At 41.4% G+C, this 20,283-nt stretch overlaps 1 long non-coding RNA gene across 1 annotated transcript in view; it reads right to left on the bottom strand.

Moving 5' to 3' along the window:
- LOC102311087 overlaps positions 1-20,283 on the bottom strand; it is a 185,086-nt gene that overhangs the window by 72,008 nt on the left and 92,795 nt on the right. The window contains exon 4 of the long non-coding RNA XR_316315.2: positions 2,100-2,123. This is a non-coding gene — a long non-coding RNA (uncharacterized LOC102311087). The remainder of the gene's footprint in view (positions 1-2,099; positions 2,124-20,283) is intronic.

The raw sequence follows: 20,283 nt of genomic DNA, 5'->3' as shown, positions 1-20,283 counted from the left end.
ATGTTGACATCGACTTTTTTTTAAGGAGGAACTGAAACAGACAGCTGCTACAGGTCGGCGTCACAGAGACCCTCTGAGTTTGTTAAAAATAAAAATAAGAAACGGAGCAGGTTAGGTTCAGATTCAGTTACCACGCTCAGCCCATTCTATTCTCAAGGCTTCTCATCCTGCCCTTTGGCAAAGCTGCCGGTGTCTCACAAATGTGCAATTGTCCTTTGGTATTTTTGGGTAGGCAGTAGTAGTAGAAGGTGCAAGCATTACATTTAAACACATATGCAGTTGAGCATACTTTTTTGACGCGTGAGGATTGTTGCACAAGTAGTCTTTTGTGCCTAAACAGAGAATCTGAACACAAAGGGGGGGAAAGTTCAAAATATAAAGCTCACACAGTCTTGTGAAGTAGTCACTTCCAGCCTCCAAATGTAGATTTTGTCACTCGCAGTTGAGAAACTCCGAGTTTTAACAACAGTACTATGCAAAAGTCTTGATCCACAACTCATTTCTTTATATTTTTCATCCAAGAAGTCAGTCTTTCTTTTTTTAAGTGGTCTTGAGTAATAGTTCTCGAGGCTTTCAACTTTTTCTTGGAAAATTGGCTGCGTTTTTCAGTTATTTTCAGTCCTGTGATTGTACCTGACCATAATCAGCCCATTTTTGTTTGCTTCTTCAGCCACTTAACACTGGCATATGAGTCAGTGAAGTTTAAAAAGGCACCTAACTCATGGGATGAGCCAGTGTTGTGTCTATATATAACAGACAACTTGGCAAAGAATCAGTTTTAGACTGTATCTTTGTTCACTTTGTTAACATTAGCCTAAACCAAAAACACATCGTTTATTGATGAAGAATAAAGGTGGTCATACTAAACATCAAGCTGGTTATTATTGTAATCTGGAACTTCAATAATCCCTGCACCTATTTCCCATTTTCCTAGCAAAATATAAGGAAACAAAGGGGGCTCAAGACTTGTGCACAGTACTGTGCAACTGCTTTCTGGAACAAACCCCCCCCCCTATAACCCTGACATCCACATTCAGCCTTGCTTTTTCTGCAGTTACAATGCATGGCTTTATTAGATAATCTTTGAAGCAGTTTCCACCACTGTGAGGAAAAGTAATTAATGCAGTTCTGACATATGCAGGAAAAAAGCAGCATCCATCAGACCCACATGAGCACAACTGCACTAAGTATGACCTGCGCAGGATAAACGGAATTATAAAGTGAGCCCCTCATCAGCTGTCTTTCTAGGTTAAAAAACAAATGTGGTATTGAGTCGGAATTTAATTATTCTTTCTTTGTGCATCTGTGTGGGATTTCTAATTAATGCTGCAGCAGATCTGAGAACGCCAGAGTGCAATGCAGTTTGACTACAGAGAAGGAGTGTTCAGTGGGTTGGAAGCAGGAGTTATGGTGTCTTTTTTTATGGCTAAGAGTGTAAAACTGCTCCAAGTCTTTTTACCAAGTATAAAAACTTTTGTCCTTTTCAGCTCTTCAGTACATGGCAGACCACCTTAAAAAAGAAAAGAAAAGTTGTAGCATGGATGAACTTTCAGAGGAAAGTTAATTCCGGGAACAAGAAATCCAGGTTTCTCTCACTACATGGCCACTATCCACGCTACCAGCGGTTTCATGTTGACACGTGGACTTGCCGAAACAGCAAAGGGGTTCACAGCTTAGCACATGTGAGATTTCCACACACTCACCACAGAGTGGAAACAAACACCATCCGTTCAATGCTTGTTTAAATCAACACTGCTGGCGTATTCTTTGAACAATCTGGGACATTTGATTCTCATTTGAATAAAACTCAAATTGAAGGCACAGAGCACACAATCCACTTGCCAGAGAAAGCCACCATTGTGTATTCTCATGCACACATATGGGAAAATGGGATGGGTGGGGATTGCAGGGCATTGCGTACCTTACTGGGCAAACATCAGCATCTCGGTGTTGCATTGGCTCTTCCCAAGCCCCACCCCACCCGTCACCTAACCCTTTTTCTATATTCATGCATTTGCATCACTTCCATAGACACGTGACAATTCAAACAGCGCTCTCACTCTTGGGAATAGTGCTATGAAAAAGGAAACAAGTCTTACCTAGTGCGGAATGGTTGGTCACATCTGTAAGCAAATCATTTGGGAAAAGTGGGGGAGGGGGGTGAGGAGGAGAGAAAGCGAGAAAAAAGAAGAAGAAACGTCAGCAAATTACAATGTACAGCAAGCTAAACTTCAACGCAGGCTGAGGCTGTCTCCGGCTACCCTGAAAAATGATCGTCTCCCAGCATTGTACAGAGTCAGGGGGTTAAGAATAGGCTGTGTCAAGAGAGGGGGACATCATTTATTAATCGAGGGACATGAAACGTCTGAGATAGTCTCCCCCGAGGATCCCGAGTTTGCACAACTTGCATTAATATTTGTCAGTGTTTCAAAATTTTAAAGGTGGAGGCAGAAATTATGTAAGCAGAAACCCAATCCATTACCTGCGAGTCATCGCCTTTTTTTTCCCTTCTTCTTTCGTTCCCCCACTAGTGTAACACAACCACAGAACAAACAAATGTGCTCACACAAACCCACAGCCAGAGTGTTCCTCGCTCTCTCTCCATATGTCTCTGAGGTAATTAAGTAGCCCTCAGATATCTCTCACCCTATGTCCTGGACCTTTTACTACACTTCCCCGAGCTTGTTAGTCCGACAGCGGACATCCAAGGTTCCGAAGGCGTAATAAAATGGCAGTCTTGCAAGTCTTGTGCACGCCACAAAGACCCCAGGCAGCACGCCAAAAAAAGGCCACCATTTAGCCACATCTTCACTAGTCACTGCTACCTGACATTCCCATGAGTTACAGAAAGGGGTATTGAGATAGGCCTGGTCCCCAACCCTCCCCTCTGCTTTCCTGTACTAATATTCCACCATGCTGAGAAATATGTACTGGATTTCCATTACACCGTGCTTTTTTTTTTTTTTTTTTAACATCGGAAGTGGTCCCTGTACAAATGTACTCTTCTAAAGCACAGTTTTGCTTTCTTGTAAATGTGCAATAAAGCACGGAAATGGAGTGAGCTGACAATAACAGGGAATAGTGTGAGGGAACTAGTAGACTCAGGACTAATTCGGAGTTGCTGTTGCTTACAGTGCAGTCTTGTTTTGTTGCTAAGCAGAATTTGCGGGTAATATGATTTATCACCGATGATTTCTATCCCCGCCCCCTCAGCCCCCAAAACTCCCTGCATTCATTTACATTTTTGGTAGGGATGCAGCAAATCCCCACGAGGATCAACAACAAGTGAATGTGATTGCAATATCTGTTTTGTGCGTGAGAACAAATCTATTTTCAGGCAAAAGGCGGAGGAAGATTGGGGTTCAATCTCTGGGACGCTCATTACATTCCGCCTGACACACATCCGTGCTCGCTGCTACTGTTGTTGCTAAACAGAGAGCTCAGCTGAGGACCTTGAAGCTTCATGCCAGGAAAATTGGACCCTGGGGAAGGGGGGGTAGCAGGGACTGATGTTGGACTTGAAGTGCCGTGGAGAAGCACCTGGGGTTTCAACGGCATTAGCATCAGTTTTGGGAGAAAGTGAGAGACCGAGCCATGCCAGTAATAGGCAACAATGAAAATGTAAAAGATACAGTTGTTGTGGCAAATGTTTACATGCGGTGCATTTTGCAATGAAGTGCAAATGCTTGAGAACAATGAAGCGCGTACAGTTAGATGACTGTACTTTGTCAGGAAGGACAAGTCCTACGCTCTCAGCTATTCCACATCCCTGTTTTTAACAGAGAGACTTTTTGCAGTGCAGTGAAGATTATTGATTTTTTTTCTTCTGAGTCCTGTGGTGGAAATTTAGGATGCCCAGCCAATCAAAACTAGTGGAGGTAGCGTGGGCCTAAGTGGATTAGACTAGTGGGTATGGTGGAGGGAGAATCTAGAGGGAGAAACTGAAGCTCTGGTGGCTTCAATAAACCCACTCTGTGAACCAGGAAATAGATGGAAGACTAAGACACTTTTTTCACCCTCTCTCACCCTCCTGTTTTAAGCAGATAAGCTGCTTCCAAGGTCTTAGTTATGCTGTGTAGAACCCAAAACACGATATGGAAACTTTTGACAAGTCAAATAAAAAGAAAGAAGCTGAGAAGTCTGTTCCCCGTGTTGTCTTTTCTCTGTTGACAAGAGGGATTTGGGTATGTTTGGAGTGGTCAGTACTGGAGGAATTACAAAAAGCCTCTGAGATGTGGCATAGTGAGCATGTCACAGCACCAACGTGGGTATTTAGTGAAGGCCTGGGCTCCTTTTAAGTTAAGCCTTGACTAGCCATTGCAATAAAGAAGAAATAGCTTTGCTTTGATGAGCAACTGGCAGCCTCACCGTGAACTCTTTTATGTTTTCTTTTAAATTCAGCCTTCTTTTCTTTTGGTTTCTTTTTCTCTGTTTTGTTTCTTTGTGGTTGTGGTGGCAGCTCACTATGACATCACTTGTACCAAAATAGCTTCAAGAATTAGGAGAAAGTTAGTGCATTTCACGAAGAGTCCTGTTGACATTTAAGCTTTCATTGTCTCAAGTCTATAGGTGTATAAATACAGTAGTTGCCAGTTATAGACTCCATATTTATTCCGGTATTTTTGCACTTTGTACCATTGCACATGCAAATCTGCACATATGCCACACGCGTTTTTGTTGTCTGCACATCTTTTTTAAGCACACAGAGAGCAAAAAGAGTGCAGCTCCTTGTAGCTGGCCAATAAAGCTGATTTCGATTCTGTGAGAGTTCATTCGGTGTGTGGAGTGTTTGCTTGAGCTGTATCTTAATAACTGGCTGTTTGTTATTTAGGTCTTTGGTTTTGAGTTTTAAAATTTGGGTGATCATCTTTTACCATCTCAACTCGGGTGCACGTCATAACAGTAATCCCCACACTTTTGTTCCCTTCATACGTCAAACTGTTTTAGTGGGTAAATGCACAAAAGAGAAATATTTACCATCTCATTTCACCAGAGAAACTTCTTACTCAAAGCAGCGATAATCACAGCAGCTTTAGCTCACTTTGCTGTTGCAAACTTCACAACTTTCTTGCCAGATTTAGCAACTTTCCATAGTCTTTCATCCTACGGTCACACCCGGGAAAACAGTTGGTATGAGAACAAAATTATCGTGAAACATTGTCATCTTGTTATCTTTGAAATAGTTACTTCGAGATCAGGGACTAATCCTGCAACCCATCGCGGCCCGATGCCATTTTCAAAGTGAGCTTGTTGCGTCAAGAAGGCAATAAAACTACAATAAGAAAAAGAAAGTCTGCAATCAGTTTGCAATTGAATGGGGTTAAATTGGTAATTGCATGCAATCTGTTTGTGATAATATATCAATTTACTGTGATAAATGAGCACACAGCTATGTCATTGAAATTCACATTAAACAGAAATTCAAAGAGAGGCCTTGCAGACAATGTGGGCTCATCAGTGCACACTGACTAAGACTGAATCACTAAACTGCCTCAGAGGGACTGCAGTCAGTCTATGTTGGAGTGTTTGGAGACAGACTGCCTTTCACCAGGCGATCTGTGCAAAGGCCTTGCAATCAAAAGTGTCTGCCACAGCTAATTGCAATCAGTCGCCAAATAGGAAAAAAATTCAGTGCTATCTCTGGGCAATAACCCATTTTTTCTAGTCACAAGAAGGTTGCCATCCTGTTTTTACTCTAGTGTGAATATGTCTTGTTTTTCAGAAGATCTAAACCTAGTCAGCTCTAGCTTGGAGTCAACTTAGACAATTTTCAGACAACATTGTGGTTATCAAAGTCACTACACCCCTGCGTTAGGTGAAGCTTCAAATATCTGCTGTTGACTCAAGTCTCCGAAGCTCAAAAAGTGGTATTTGGGAGAGTTAAAGTAGTTGCACTGTGAACACAGTCTCATTTCATAATGAATTGTTGTGCAGAGAAACTATGGTGCCAAAGATTACCCTTTATACAAGAATTTGGATTAAACTTAAAGAGGCATCATCTGCCCTTGGTGGGATTTTTGGTGTGGGGTACAGTATGGTGCGTCCTCTGAGATTTGGCAGCTCCTGGACAAGGACATCAGTTTCCCCTGTTTCACGCTGCCAGTGTTGAATTTTGTCATTCGTCTCTTAGTGCACCACATCACAGACAACACTGCTGTTTTTGTTTTTTTATTTTTCTTCTTTTTCTTTTTTTTTTTCCAACAAAAACCCCCACCACATCTACTTAAATACATTAGCTCAATATTACAGTGATGTGGTTTCAATCTGATTCGTGGATCTCTCGCAGTACTAATTCCAACAATGATAAATCAAACATTATCAGCCAAATGACTATCTAGAAAAGATTTGCCCGCTGCAGATCAAGCCTTAAAACCCTTAAAGATTAAGACTTCTATCTCTTAACACCAACCGCCGCAGTAAATCTGTAAAGGTCTGATCAAATTGCTAAATAACTTGTGGCTAAATTATCCTCTAGCAGCCACTAGAAATTCTGTGCGAACCTTTATTGCCAATTTTCAGTCTCTCATAGACGGGCGAATAAAGGTGAATGGGAAAATTTGTCTCTCGGGTCAAGTAAGGTGGAGGAAAAGCAACAGTTTGATTTGATATATCTATTACCGTACCTCTTATTGTAAATATTATTTCCTCTGTAATTATCTATGTTTCCTGTTTCAAATACTCAAATAACATGCTGCAGTATTCTTGCAGCTTATGTACAGTATAATGGTATTGGGTGCCTTGTACATAGAAAAGGCGTTATTGTTAAAACAGTATGTTACTAATGAGACCGATACTGACCAGGAAATCAAACTACCCACCGCCCTATCCCCTGTTCCTCTGTTGTCTAGTTCCACAGGGCACCTTTTCAGATTAATTGCAGTTAATCAGCGAGTCAGACATCCCCCCCCCCCTCAAATAAACAGCTCCACTTTTTCTCAGGGGCACAAGGCAATACACACATGCACACAGAAAGCGAGAGTAACAGCAAGAGAGAGCGAGGGAAAGCTCGCTCTCCTCAAATCGGCTACAGGAGTGAGTGCCCACTAATTGGAAATCAAAAGCAATGGAGCTGGAAGGCAGCCGAGAAGGAACAGTGAAACCTCAAGCGCCTGTTGTCGGTCAATTTAGACCATGACAAAAAAGGCCCTGCTTCTTGTGTCACCATTTAACCTATTCACCAGTGTGGAATGAGAGCAGCTGTTTTTTTACAGTACCACATAATGGGACAAAATGGCTCTGGTTGGCCATGCTCCAGCTAGCTGCAAAAAGGCTCCGACGCAGAGAGAAAAAGGGAAAAAAGGTGCGAAGAAGATACGGCAGGAGACGGGAACGCTGCTGCCTCGTTATCAGCGATGCAGAGAGAGAGCGCTCACACTCTTCCATCTGAGCTGAAATAAACATTACTTCTTTTTTTTTTGTGCGTGTGTGTCGCAACAAACAATTAGAGAAGCCACCACAGAGGCTACAGATGGCCTGGGCTCACACAGACTGCGGAAGTATCTAGAAGTTTACACAAGTCAGACGAAAAGCCAGATCGGCTCCAGAGCCGAGGCTGTTCTCCAACTAAAAAAATAAAATAAAATAAAATATTGCTCAGTTGTTTTTAATCCCTTTCCGAGTTGAGGTGTGAATAAGTACTTTGTGAGTGACAGCTTGATGAGCGCAGTTATAGAAACTCCAAACTTCATCAGGCAGTTGTCAGACTGGGGGGCTGTCCGGTTTAAAGGCTGCTCAGGCATAACAGTACGGGAATGAGGTATGCTTATGTTAGCACAGCAGCAGATGTTCTGTTTCTGTTCCAGCTGTCTTCTTTTTGAAGTGCCGTGCTCGGTATATCTCAATCCCAAATCTTTATTACTATCCTCTCATCCACCCCCCCTCGCCTCCCCGGGTCAGGCGGGAGTCAAACTAAGCAATCACAGGTAGACTAATTACTAATAGATGCCTCTTTTTTCCTGAAACAATTATACTTTCGACACATTTGTCACAGAGTTTCAACAGACTGCAAAAACATTGTAAAAAGAGAGAAGAGAGAGATCACTCATGTTTATTCCCAGTTTTTACCTGCTATGCTAGAAAAGCACAATAGAAAAAAATGAATGACATAACAGAGCTAACTCAAATGAAGCCACATGTCTGATGTATCTTCCTGGGGGCTTTGCCCACCCTCTTGTGTTTAAAAAAAAAGAAAGAAAGGGAAAAAAGGAAAAAAACAAAACACTGAGGGGATTTAAGGGACTTTTTCAAATGCGTCTTTTTTCTGGAATTCAGCCTGGCAGACCTTGATGAGTGATCAGAAGTTGGGAGATCATAGACCCGTGGGCTCTATGCTGAGTTCTGACCCTGGGTTCAGCTACGTAGAGGTGGGATAAAGACTCTCTTGCCTGGGGAGAAGTAGAGGGAAGGACAGGGTAGAAAGGAAGAAATAAAACGAGGGAGCGGCAATAGCCTTGATGCCTCTAGCAGTGCGGCGCCGGCTCGGCCCTTCATATCAGCCACTTGTGAAGACGGGAGGGGGGAAACCCTACAGGCACTCGTATGTCGACCGGCACGATCAAGGCCAGCTAAAAAAAACCTGGGTCTGGAGCTGCTGTTACTTTAGGCTATGGTGTGAGCTGGAGAAGCTCAAAGAGAGAGACTTTAATGATGTTTGACACTTCACCATTACCGCAGGTCACGAGGACACGCCTCACAATTGACTGCATTTCCAATTGAAATTCTTCAGGTCTAAAGATCACAGTCATTTATGGCCCCATTGCACGCTAAACGCTCACGCCGACAATCTGAGGAGCTTGTACGAAGGAGTTCCTTAAATCTCTGACTCAAACAGATAATTAGACATAATGAGTAAACAATGTGGCTGCAAGATGTGAGCGGGCTTATTGCTTTTTAATTGTGTTTCTCTCGGCGAGCTGAGCTACTTCTGCGAGCGCCGTTTACCTGTGTGCGTTGGCCCGTGTGAGGCCAGGTGCAGTCATTACCACGGGACAGATGGATCAGCAGAAGCGTTGCTCGTTTCTCTTGCAAGGCAACATGGTGGCTGCCATATGTAAGCTCATCATTAAAAGTGACCTTTGACCCTCCAGCGGGTGCCTGTCATTCTAATGGAGTTAATTAAGAACGTCCGCCACAGCGCGGAGGATGTGGTATTTTCCTCTCTTTGTGTTTGTGGATGTTATTGGCTCGCAACGACGAGTAATATTAATGTCTGCGCGTTGTATATTTGGGGGCCGGCATCCATTCGCACGTCAGGGCGGTTTGCATGTAGTCGTGCCTCGGGTGTCAGACGTGTTTAAGTTTGGGAGCTTCTTTTAATATTGCCGACGTAGCTCCTTTGAAAATTCATTAAAGTGCTTCGACCCCTCTGCCATCTGCGCGAGCGAGAGGTAGGGTGTCGTGCAGCTGGGGAGCACGGGAAGATGAAAATTCTGACACGGGCAAAAGCAGGCGGGCGAGCCCCTGGACACAGATTGAAGGCCAGTGATATGCCAGCTTTGAACTGCTGTTTATTTATTCCTAGGCCTTATCTAAAGGTTCCATTCAAATTTAGATTCAGAGATAAAGACTGCTGGCAGCAGTCACACATTTCTCTGGCAAATGGCAAAATGTTATGTAAGCGTGATGCTTATAAAATAATTTTTTTTTAAAACAATCCCTTAGAGGGCTAATTAAAAATGCTACACTAATTGCTAAGTGTCAAGCTAAAGTATAATTAACTCCACAATTACATGCAGTGTATTACTGACCGATTACAGCGATAAACCTCAGCTGCTGATGCCAACTGAATATATACAAATAAGCATAGCCAAGCCAGATCATCCTCATTAATATGTCGGGATTTAATGCACATTTGGAGCGTTTAGGCCTCCTTGTCCGACGCTTCCTCGTTAATCCGTGTCACTTCTCTATAACTACCAAAAGTCAGGCTCTTGTCAAGCGTTTGATCAGCACGGTCTCTGGCGCACTCTCTGGTGCCAGTTACTTACTCACGATGAAGCAATATGAGTAGCGGTGTTTATGCCCTGTAATCACTTTCTCCTACACCTGATCCCCTCTTCATAAACTCAGCGCACCAACATTATTGCTGTTATAGTCGGAAATATGGAGCTATGTATTATGCATTAACAATCATCTCCCGGAGGGAAGGCACACACACACACTTTGATGCCAAGACACACACACACGTGCAGCGTCATCACTGGCAAATGTCTGCAGGTATGCTGGAAATGCATGCGAAAATAAGCACGCATAGACATTTCCTTTGCTTTGTCTCCCCCCCTCGCATCAGTGTACACAGATGCGTCGACGCTCGCTCACTTTAGCATATGCCTCGAAGCATTGGGGTGTAATAGAGGCTGCCTGCACTTTGCCTCGTCTCCCCTTCCCTGACACTAATCAACACCTCTTCTGCTATTAAAAATTCCTCTCCATGCCTTTTGATCTGCTAACTATCTCATTTACATGACTGGCGCTCAGCAAACCAGCCTGCTGTTGGGGAGGTGTGATGAGGTGAGGTGGGGCCGGAGGGAGGGGCTGGCGGCCGGGGTGAGAAAAAGGAAAAGTGGAAAAGTGGGGGCAGGGGGGAAGAGGGACTCTCTTGTTACTGAAACTTATTTCAGCTGCTTAAGGAGCAAAAGATCACGTGCGTGAGAGCGAACGTTTCGGCTGTTTCGTGATTTCAAGTTGTTGCAAGCAGTGCAGCGATCCAAAAATAGAGGGGCTGAAAATAACACAGGGGGGGGAAAAATGTCAAACAGGTGGAGAAATAAAACAGCCGAACCCCTGCGTCCTCCTCCCCTCCACGCTTCTTCTTCTCTCCCGTTCTCCCGCCTCTCTTTCTCCTCTTGGCTGACTTTGTGTGGTGCCGTGGGGCTTCCACTGAGCCTGAGCCTCTTTGGCAAGAGCTGTGAGGCTGGCATTGAAAAGGCTTGGGTGTAGCTGGGCGAGAACGCGGGAGCGGGCAGGTAGAGAGGGAGAAAGCGGTCGACGAGTGAGGGAGAGAGAGAGAGACAGGGAAGTTGTGGGAACCATTGTAGGTGGTTTCAATCATTCTGATGCCATCTGTTCCACTCCATTTTTCGCACTGACAGTGGATATTTTCCCCGGTGAGACGAGAGGAGTCTGCGTGCGTGTGTGTATGACAATGAGAGATAGTGAAGGACAGACGAGTATAAGCACAGAGCACAATATATTTATCTTTTACACACTATACAACTCAACTGTATAACCAGGTGTCTGATTCCAAACTTTTACTTTGATGCAACTAATGACCACTTTCAGGACTCAGTAAGCGGCTGTCAGTAAGTAATCAGCTACTGTTCATTATTTGAGGAGATATCAATCATTGGTAAAGTCTTCTTGCTTTATTTTTCAACTAAAACTACTTCATTAGTGCTTGCACATCAGTGCTAAACACTCGAAGCTGATGGAAATATCTAAGGAAAAAACCTAAGGGCATTTCAAAGTATTAAAAAATTCACCTGACAGATGAAAACCTTTAATTATTGCAGTTCATCTGTAATATATGCCAGCGTTTTTACATCAAATCACAAAACCAAAATCAGTCAATTCTTTAAAACCTGGACCATGAAATGATTGCCCGAATATTTACGTGTTGAAAATGGAGTGTTTATTGAACCTTGTGAATTTAGTTAATTTAATATTATTTGCATATATGAGATTTAATTAGTATCATATTTGCTACAGTCAGCACTGTTTTGGTTTGTTTTTTTTTGCAAGTTATTGCTTTAAAAAATTATCTTGCAACTTATTTAGGCTTTATGGAGAGGGGGGAAAAATCACACTGATTATTTATAAGTCTCAAAAAATCAAACAAATCTAGTTCATCACATATGATACACTTGGTGTGAGAGGATTAAATCAGTTGGATGTATCTTCTGAGGACCATGAACAGCTTTTGCACTAGGTGTCATTGCTCTGGTTGGGCACTGGGTCCTTCATTCTATGAACTTTTAACTCGTGTTTCCTTTCTGCTTAAACATGCATGAAGTTATTTTTATCATCCACACACTTTTCAGCTATGACACTCCTGCCTCTCTCTTCCTCATTGGCTCTTTCACCTCAAGCCCTTTTTGTCACTTTCTGTAATAGCCTCCTTATGAACCCCACCCCACCCTCCTTATTACCTAGCCTGTTTAGCAGGTGTTTCTCTTCCTCTTTGTATACCTCATTTTTATTTCTCCTTCCTGAATAAAAACTAGCACTGAAAATCCCTCTTAGTGTCACCCTGCTTGCTTATATAAAAATCCAACTCTTCAAGATAAAAGGCTACTGAAAATAATACCAGCATTAGGGTTTCCTATTTCACAGCGTTTCAGTTCTGAGGGGTCAGTGAATCTGCGTGATGTGGAATATTGAATATGAAGATGGGGAAGCGCCACAGTGTTTTTTCAGCATGTTTGCTCAGTAAACTCAGTGTTATTGGATCTACAAGTCTGCCGTAGCAGTCGAAGGAAAAGGCCACATTCGGCTTACACTGCACCTCGAAAAGAAATTGGCGGGGATAATGGAACAAAATTCAGGAGAACGTAAAGACAGAATTGTGCAGAGTAAGAAAACAGAGACTAAAGGTTCACCCCTTCAAAACATAACACTAGAGAAATATGAATTTATGCATAGGGAGATATTGCTTTACCCACTGAATTCTGGTATCATATTGTTATCTTCAATGAAAGCAAAAGGGAGTCTACGCTGTGAAAATATAATTTGGCACAGTGGATTTTTGAAATAAGCACTGAGATATATATATATATATATATATAATTATATATATATATATATATATATATTATATATATATAAGGATGCCACCATTCTAGCAAAGATGTTACTAATTTGCTACTATTTCACATTTAATGGTTAGCCCTAAACAGTCTATTGAGAGTGTGGGCAGATACTGAGCCACTTGAGTTACTGGAATTCATTCCTAGAGATACATGAATATTTGTATTGAATATTATATTTAGCCATTAAACTTTTAGTAAGACATTTATGAAATCTAGAGATATTATCCTAATAGAAACAATGAAGATCTGTTCAAAACTGTATATGAAAAATTCTTCCAGTTCTCCACAGTTAAAATTCTTAACCTGCCTGATATTATATGAAATTTTGGGGCCAGATTTATTAATGCCCTGCTCCAGCACAAATTGGGCTTTGGTATAAAAAATAGTGACAAGATTACATGCAAGATGTGGGACATGCAGAGATTTTTTACGACTAAGCCTGTTGCATTTGTATGCAATTTGTATGCAATATATAGCAGAATATTTAAATCAACCACACAAACTGATTCTATAACACATTCAATTCTTATTTTTTTGCACTTTGTAATGAAATAAGTTGACTGCGCCTGGGTTTAGAAATTAGGGCAGCCTCACCTGTAAAATTAGCCACACCCACTGGTATTTAGAGTAAATCTGGCCGTATGTGAACAGCTGAGAAACACAAAGTCATGACAATTCATCTACATCAAAAAAGCCTAAATATATCTCCCACTACCCCTCCAATGATGAATAAAACGCCAAATCACAACATTAGTCCAGTCAATGCACTTTATTATTATGAGGTCATGACCTTACAAAACCTTAAACCCAATCCACTGATTCCCTTTGAGCAAGCAATTGGCAACAGCAAGGTGACAGAACTCCCTTTTAACATGAACAGACTTTAGGTCTAACTAGGCGACGGAGAGAAAAAGCAGCAACATATGTTTGCAGTAGCCATTACTAACCAGACATCGAGTCAGGCAAACCCTCTTCTCTCATGTGTAAGATCTAACCAAACAACATCAATAGTCACAATACTCCAACCTCCCAGCATGCTGCACTTTCAGCAATCAGCAAGATAAACAATAAGACTGCTTAAGACTAGGAAGTAGTCTGCTGGGACCCAATCCCACCTAATAGTCTAATTAAAGCCATTGATTGCTTATATGAGCACACATAAGCAGTGGACATTTCCCACTAAGAACCACCCACAGGTCTAGTAATTAGCACAAATTCTGAGCTATGAGTCAGATTCTGCTGCCTCGTTTGCAGGGCAGCGGTGTTGTTTTGTTTATCGACGCCCTTTACTGCCACGACCTTTCCACATCGTTCGCATTGTACTGAATGCACTGTCACTCACCTGCAACTGTCCCTATCAGTCCTCAGCATCTGTGTTGAATCAGTGTTCGAATCTCTGTCCGTTTCTTTCTTTTTTTTCTCCCCCCTCCAACAGCCACAATGCTGCAGATGATTTGGAAGGACCAGCTGGGATGCGTTTGTGAGAGCTGTCTGGATTTGATGGCCTCCAGTGACATCCATTGTCAAGATCACAAAAAAGTCAGACGTTTTACCTCTTCAGGCTGTCTTAGGCATGATTTTATATCCTGCTGTTTGTGACTCTTGAACTTACCAAAGGGGAACCATTTTTAATGAATACCGGTTGTCCCGAGAAGGCGAATAGCACCCCCCCCCCCTTTTTTTTTTTTTAAGTGAATTATGTGATATAAATAGAGTGTGCTCCAACAAAGGACAAGACCTGTCTTGGGGCAGTATAAATCCGTGGACTCGTATCCTACAATTTGAGTTTTATCTTCTAGAATTGATAGTAAGGGGGGCATACATGACGATAACAGTATGATTATATCTGATTACTTATGCGTAACCCGAAACAAGTTGTCTTTGTTTGCTCCTTAACCAGATAGCAAACACAGAAAGAGTAGGGCCAAGCTAGGGGTCACTTATTAGTGAGTTATCTTAGTGGACAAAGGAAAGATTTATTTGAACGATGCGGCAAATTGATCCTCCCAGTCTGAGTTAAGCGTCAAGATAAGAAAACACAGGTTAAGCCTCTACGAAAATATAAATTCAGAATTTCATCACAGACAATGAAATTTAGTGACAGAGGTCAAGAGGATTGTTTTGGCACAATGTGGGCTGACAGTGCCGTCACGAAGCATTCACTGGCAAGGACGCAAGTGGTTCTCTCAGCACTTTGAGTGCTGAATTTTAAAAAAAAGCTTGTTGATTTATAATACAAGGAGAAATGAAAGAAGACTTAATGGTGAACAAAGAAGACATTTTTTAAACTCCTTCTAGGCTTAAACGCAGCTACAATAAATTCAGCAGCTACAGAAAATGCTTTAATTTATTCTGGATGTGCCGAACACAAGGAGATATTGCTCAAAACTGTAACCGCTGCATACATTCTCAAGGTAATACATACTTGACCCAGCACAAAGCACACAAGGCAACAACCCATAGTGCCACAAAAAATACATTTCTTTTTAAGTAAACGTGCTGTAATTTCTGCAGAAAGTCTGCGGTAGATTGCACCATTTGCTAGCTGCCATTTATTCAGCAGGCCAATAAACCCCGTTAAAAGTGAAAGCACTTTGATTTTGTAAAATATTACCTACTGTATACCAGCAGTAGATCTACACAATGCTTAATCACTTGTGCCCACCATGTGAAAGAGAGTAGAGAGAAAAGAGAGGTTTGCATTTACTGGCAGAAAAAAAGACCGGTATTATAGCTGAGCTGGGCACTAAGCTGCGTCCAGGTGTTCGACTCTTTCCAGGTGGCCATGTAATACTCTTGCCGACCCAGATCATGGCAATCATGGAGCTGGCGGAGATGGCTCACTGCCGACACCAGTGTAGCGCCTGGGTAATATGCCAAGTTGGCAGCGACATGCCTGAAAAGCAGGCGGGCAAACAGGCAGAGAGTCTCGAATGCTCCTGGAGTGGAAAGATGGTGGTGAACCTTTCATTTTCTTTTCAGAATTCATGAAAATGTCACAGTCTGGTACAAGGCCTGTCTGATTTTGTGACTTGTCAGTGTTAGAAGTGTTGGTACATCATGATCAGAGCTCTGTGTAAGAGTAATTGTTTCATCATTTCACTTAGCCTGCCTGCATGGATCATCCTGAGGCATTATTTTCTGTTTTTCTGCTCTGCTGTATTTTTGCGTTTCAGTGACCTACAACTTAGCCGCCTACAAACATATCTTCTGTCAAAGACTGTCAACATGCTATATCATGTTCACTCTAAATCACAGCCAGAGATATGATCTTTATTAGCCCAGGAAGCCAGAGTTATATGAAGCCTGACTCTAGCCCGTAGTGCCCGGGCACTGTGTGCTCCACAGTGTAAGTAGCTTGGCTGGCAGGCAGCCACAGACAAGCGCTGCTGTGTTTCTGCTTGCCATCCTCTTAGTTGACTGCATGGTAATTACCGTCTCAATGCAGGAAGAAAAAGCAGCTTTTAGTAGGAGGATTGAGACAGAAAAGCGAAAAATGTGGGAGTGTGTGGCTTAGCAGCTTAATGAACATGTCAGATGTATTTAAACAAATGGATTACCACATCAGTATACACTCCACTGTATCATGCTCTTCTCAAAAATACTTGTGAATATGGGAAACATCTACAGGAGAAATCCCCAAAATAGCAGGGGGAACTATCATGTCTGCATTTTTCTATTTCTGTGACACATACAGTACTTTATATAAAACTTTACAATTTCCTGCTCATAGGACGCTATCCATTTACACTCCCACCAGGGCTGTCAAAAAAGAAGCAAAAAATAAATCAAAACTGGATGCTAACTGATACTAAAAGTGATTATCCAATTAGAAACCTATTTGCAACAGCATCAACACCAACAGCATTGTCTTGGTCTCGTCCAGTTAACAAGCATCTTCACACAGCTCTTCTAGCGCTTCACTAGCGTTTTAGCTAGCTAACGTTCTCAACTCTAAAAGAACCCTTTATGAGGAATTTTGAAAGGTCAGTAAAGCACCTGTTTGCAACTTTGAGGTATTAAACAGTTATAATAAATGATAACCTGACTGGTGCACACATTAACGTTAGCTATTTAACTGTAAGCAATTATCCGATAGCCACATTAGCTGTCTTTTAAGTTATCATTAAGTTAGCAGCTACTGGCTAAAGCTAATAATCAACCGATAACGTTATCGTGTGAGCTTTATCATTACTAGAAAGTCTTAATTCAACAGGATAACAGAATTAGAATTCAAATAAATAAACTATTACTTTCTGCTGTTCTACATTAAAGCAGAGAAAATTCTACGAGGAACTAGAAAGAAACAGTGGCAACGTACAGCTACCTCTTTAAAAAAATGTCCTTTTTTTCCTTGTATCTAAAAAGGTAGTTTTTAGATACGAGTGAAATTCTAGCATCATGACAACCCTGAACGCCTTGCATTTGCATTAAAACATAAATGACAACCTGCATTTTCTCCAAACAGCAGGATTTCTACTTGTCAGCCTCAGTAAGATTTTTCATTTTGAAACCTTATTTTTATCCCTAACTGTGTTGTTCCTAGATTCCATTTCTTGCAGCTTTTTTGTCCTGACCCTACACGGATGTTTTACCTGAGCTGTCAATGTCAATACATTGACTAAATGAATAATAGATGCTCTTTTGTCATATGCTTGTGCCAAGGCATCTTCTCAGCTCAAAGATGTTCACATGCCAAAAAAAAGCAATTTGAAAGTTGACCTTAACATTTGTTATGCTGAGAAGTTGTTTTCTTTTTCTTTTCATTACTTAATGGCAATGGTAATTATTTACTAGACAGAGTCCTTCATGGCGTTCATAATCAATGGGGAGAATAAAAGCTACACAGTTTGCATTGACTGTGTGCAGTTCTACATCCACAGATATTCCCATTTGTAAAGAAATGTTCAAGGTGTATATCAGTACACTTGGCATTTGCTCATGAACCTCACTTAAGCTGTGGGCATGTATCTCAAACCTTGTTTGTAGCCTCAAGCAATGTTTGTCAAGACGCATTATCACCAGTTGGCTGTAGTAAAATAATGTTTCACTGCTAGTTAGGAAATGTGTAAACGCTACACTTCCTAGCATGTGCGAAGGGCAAAAAAGTGGCTTGGAATAACATATTTATGTTAGTGAGTAAACTTGAAAAAAATGTAGCTGTAGAGAGCTGTCGTCTCTTACAAATGATGATAGATTATATCAAATATTGATATTTTAATAGAAATGTTAAAGTTTCATCAGAGACATTGCTAATCCAGACTATCACAACTATCATGTTGTGAGCTTTGTGCCATATCGCATGCAAAAGACTTTGACCTCGAAGAGATAGCCAGTTAAACTGACCAATTGGAAGTGAGTGAGCCTGGATGTCTACCTGTTGTGGAGTTCAGAAAATGCCACTTCTACTCATTGCTCATTCTGGACGATGCAAGACCCATTATTCTTGCAGTCATTACTAAGCAGAATGTCAATAGCTTATTAGAGAGAGAGAGAGAAAGAGAGAGACATGGGAAGAGAGATGGATGTATGGAAGAGTGAGGGAGCAAGGTGGGAGGACAGAGGAAAGGAGGAAACCATCAACAGAAACCTGCAACATACACAATTTCTCCCTCAAAATCCCAACAAGCCATTCCCGAAAGATTCACATAGGTCAAAGCTTAGTGTTTTAGCAGACATGCGACAACAACAGATGTTAAGTTCCATGTTTGTGCCTTAATTTGTTTTTAATGGGTTGATAATGTGCCAACCCCCACATATTTCCCAGGCTTTTACGTATATCCCCAAGCAACACGGACGTCTAACGAAAAACGCCGTTAAATCCTCAGAACGCATTTTCATCTGCGCCCGGTTGCATTAACACCAAGAAACGTCACATAGCAATGACACGACCTCCCTTTTCCTCTGCTCTGTCGCTCTTTCTTTTCTTTTTTCCCCCCGCTCTTTCTCTTACTCTCGCTGTTTTGCTCCCGTGTCTGTTTCTCTCACAGCATTGTGCAAATGTTTCTCTTGTCTAAGGAACCGTTCCATATGTTTGCAATCACTCTGGCTCCCTTGCCTGCACAGATCATTTAGCAAGCTCCCTCATACATTTCAATTAGGCCCACCTAGCGCAGCCACAGACACGGGAAAGCAATATTGATTTCTTGATATCCTGTGCGTGGGTCGGCCCAAATTAACGCTTGTACTGGGGAATATGATATATCCATAACAATTCACTTGTGTTTGTCACCATATGTGTGATATGTTGCATGATTGTTAATACGCGGGGAAATGGCAAGTATTTAACTAACTAAAAATCATGTCACTGTCAATGCACTGCAGTGGACGTCAGTGGAAACAAACATGAGAGAAGAAAAAACTCTGTTGCAAGTGCTGCTGTACAACGCTCCCTGCAAAAACGAGCATTTATGTCTTGAAGCCACAAAATCTGCCTTCGTCCTGATATATACTCATGATTTAATCATTGCCAGCTTTTAGATGGGTTCGGTTGTGGTTTGTTGGGGGAGCAGCTACTTAATGTTGGCTGTCAGTCAGACTCTACCACCTCATCCATTCATGGCTCTCTGTTAAAGCCCCGAGAGAGTGATCATTCAAAGTTCAGGAGATAGGGATATTACATCAAAGCGCTGATGAGACTTTGGAATCTGGGGACAAGGTTGTTTACACTTAAATTCTACATGCTCTCCAACTCTTTATTACTACTCTTGCTTAAAGCTCGGATAGGATACACACTTTTGCCGCCATTGAGGAAAACAAATCCATAAAATACTGAATGGAAGTCTTTCAGCAGATTGTAATTCAAGTATTCTGAGAGGGAATTCGATTTCTGCACTTCTTTACAGTTTTTTAATTTTTAAATCTAACATATTATTTGAGAGTTTAAACCTTTAAGACCTACCATAGAACCAAGTCCGCCAGAGCTTATATTTTATTTTTACATGCTATAGTGCCGTTTTTGGGAGCATTTCAAGTTGCTATACATCAATACAACCATTATAGCCCAAATTTTAATAATATGTCTGCATTAAGTGCATAGTAATTACATAAATTGCAAAAAATTGCAATAAACTACAAAAAAATTTAAAATCGTTTTTGTTTTTTTAACATATATTTCTAGTTAGAGAAATTTAAGAGGCTTATCCCTCAAAACTGTAAATACAAAAAAGTTGCACAAAATATTTTCCCACCACAGGAAATTTATTTTAAGTGTCCTCATAGTTTTATTTTTGAAATACACCAATTTTTATATACATGCAGGAAAAACGAAAATAAATATTATAATGCAAATTTCCAAAAAAACAGCATATGCATCAAAATAAACTATTTCCAGCAGTGCAATATGAGTCCTAAGCATCCCAGAAACGACACAGAAAGTCATAAAGTCAAACATAACTTTTAAAAACACCAGTATAGGCTCATAAGGCTCCGATGGTAAAAAAAACTACATTTCCGCAAAATGACGTCACTTCCGGTT

The sequence above is a fragment of the Haplochromis burtoni genome, unplaced genomic scaffold (genome assembly GCF_018398535.1).
Source record: "Haplochromis burtoni strain Fernald_Lab_line unplaced genomic scaffold, NCSU_Asbu1 Contig_136, whole genome shotgun sequence".
Lineage (NCBI taxonomy): Eukaryota > Metazoa > Chordata > Actinopteri > Cichliformes > Cichlidae > Haplochromis > Haplochromis burtoni.
Note: the sequence above shows the minus strand (reverse complement) of the source record. Positions and strands in the feature narration are given on the sequence as shown.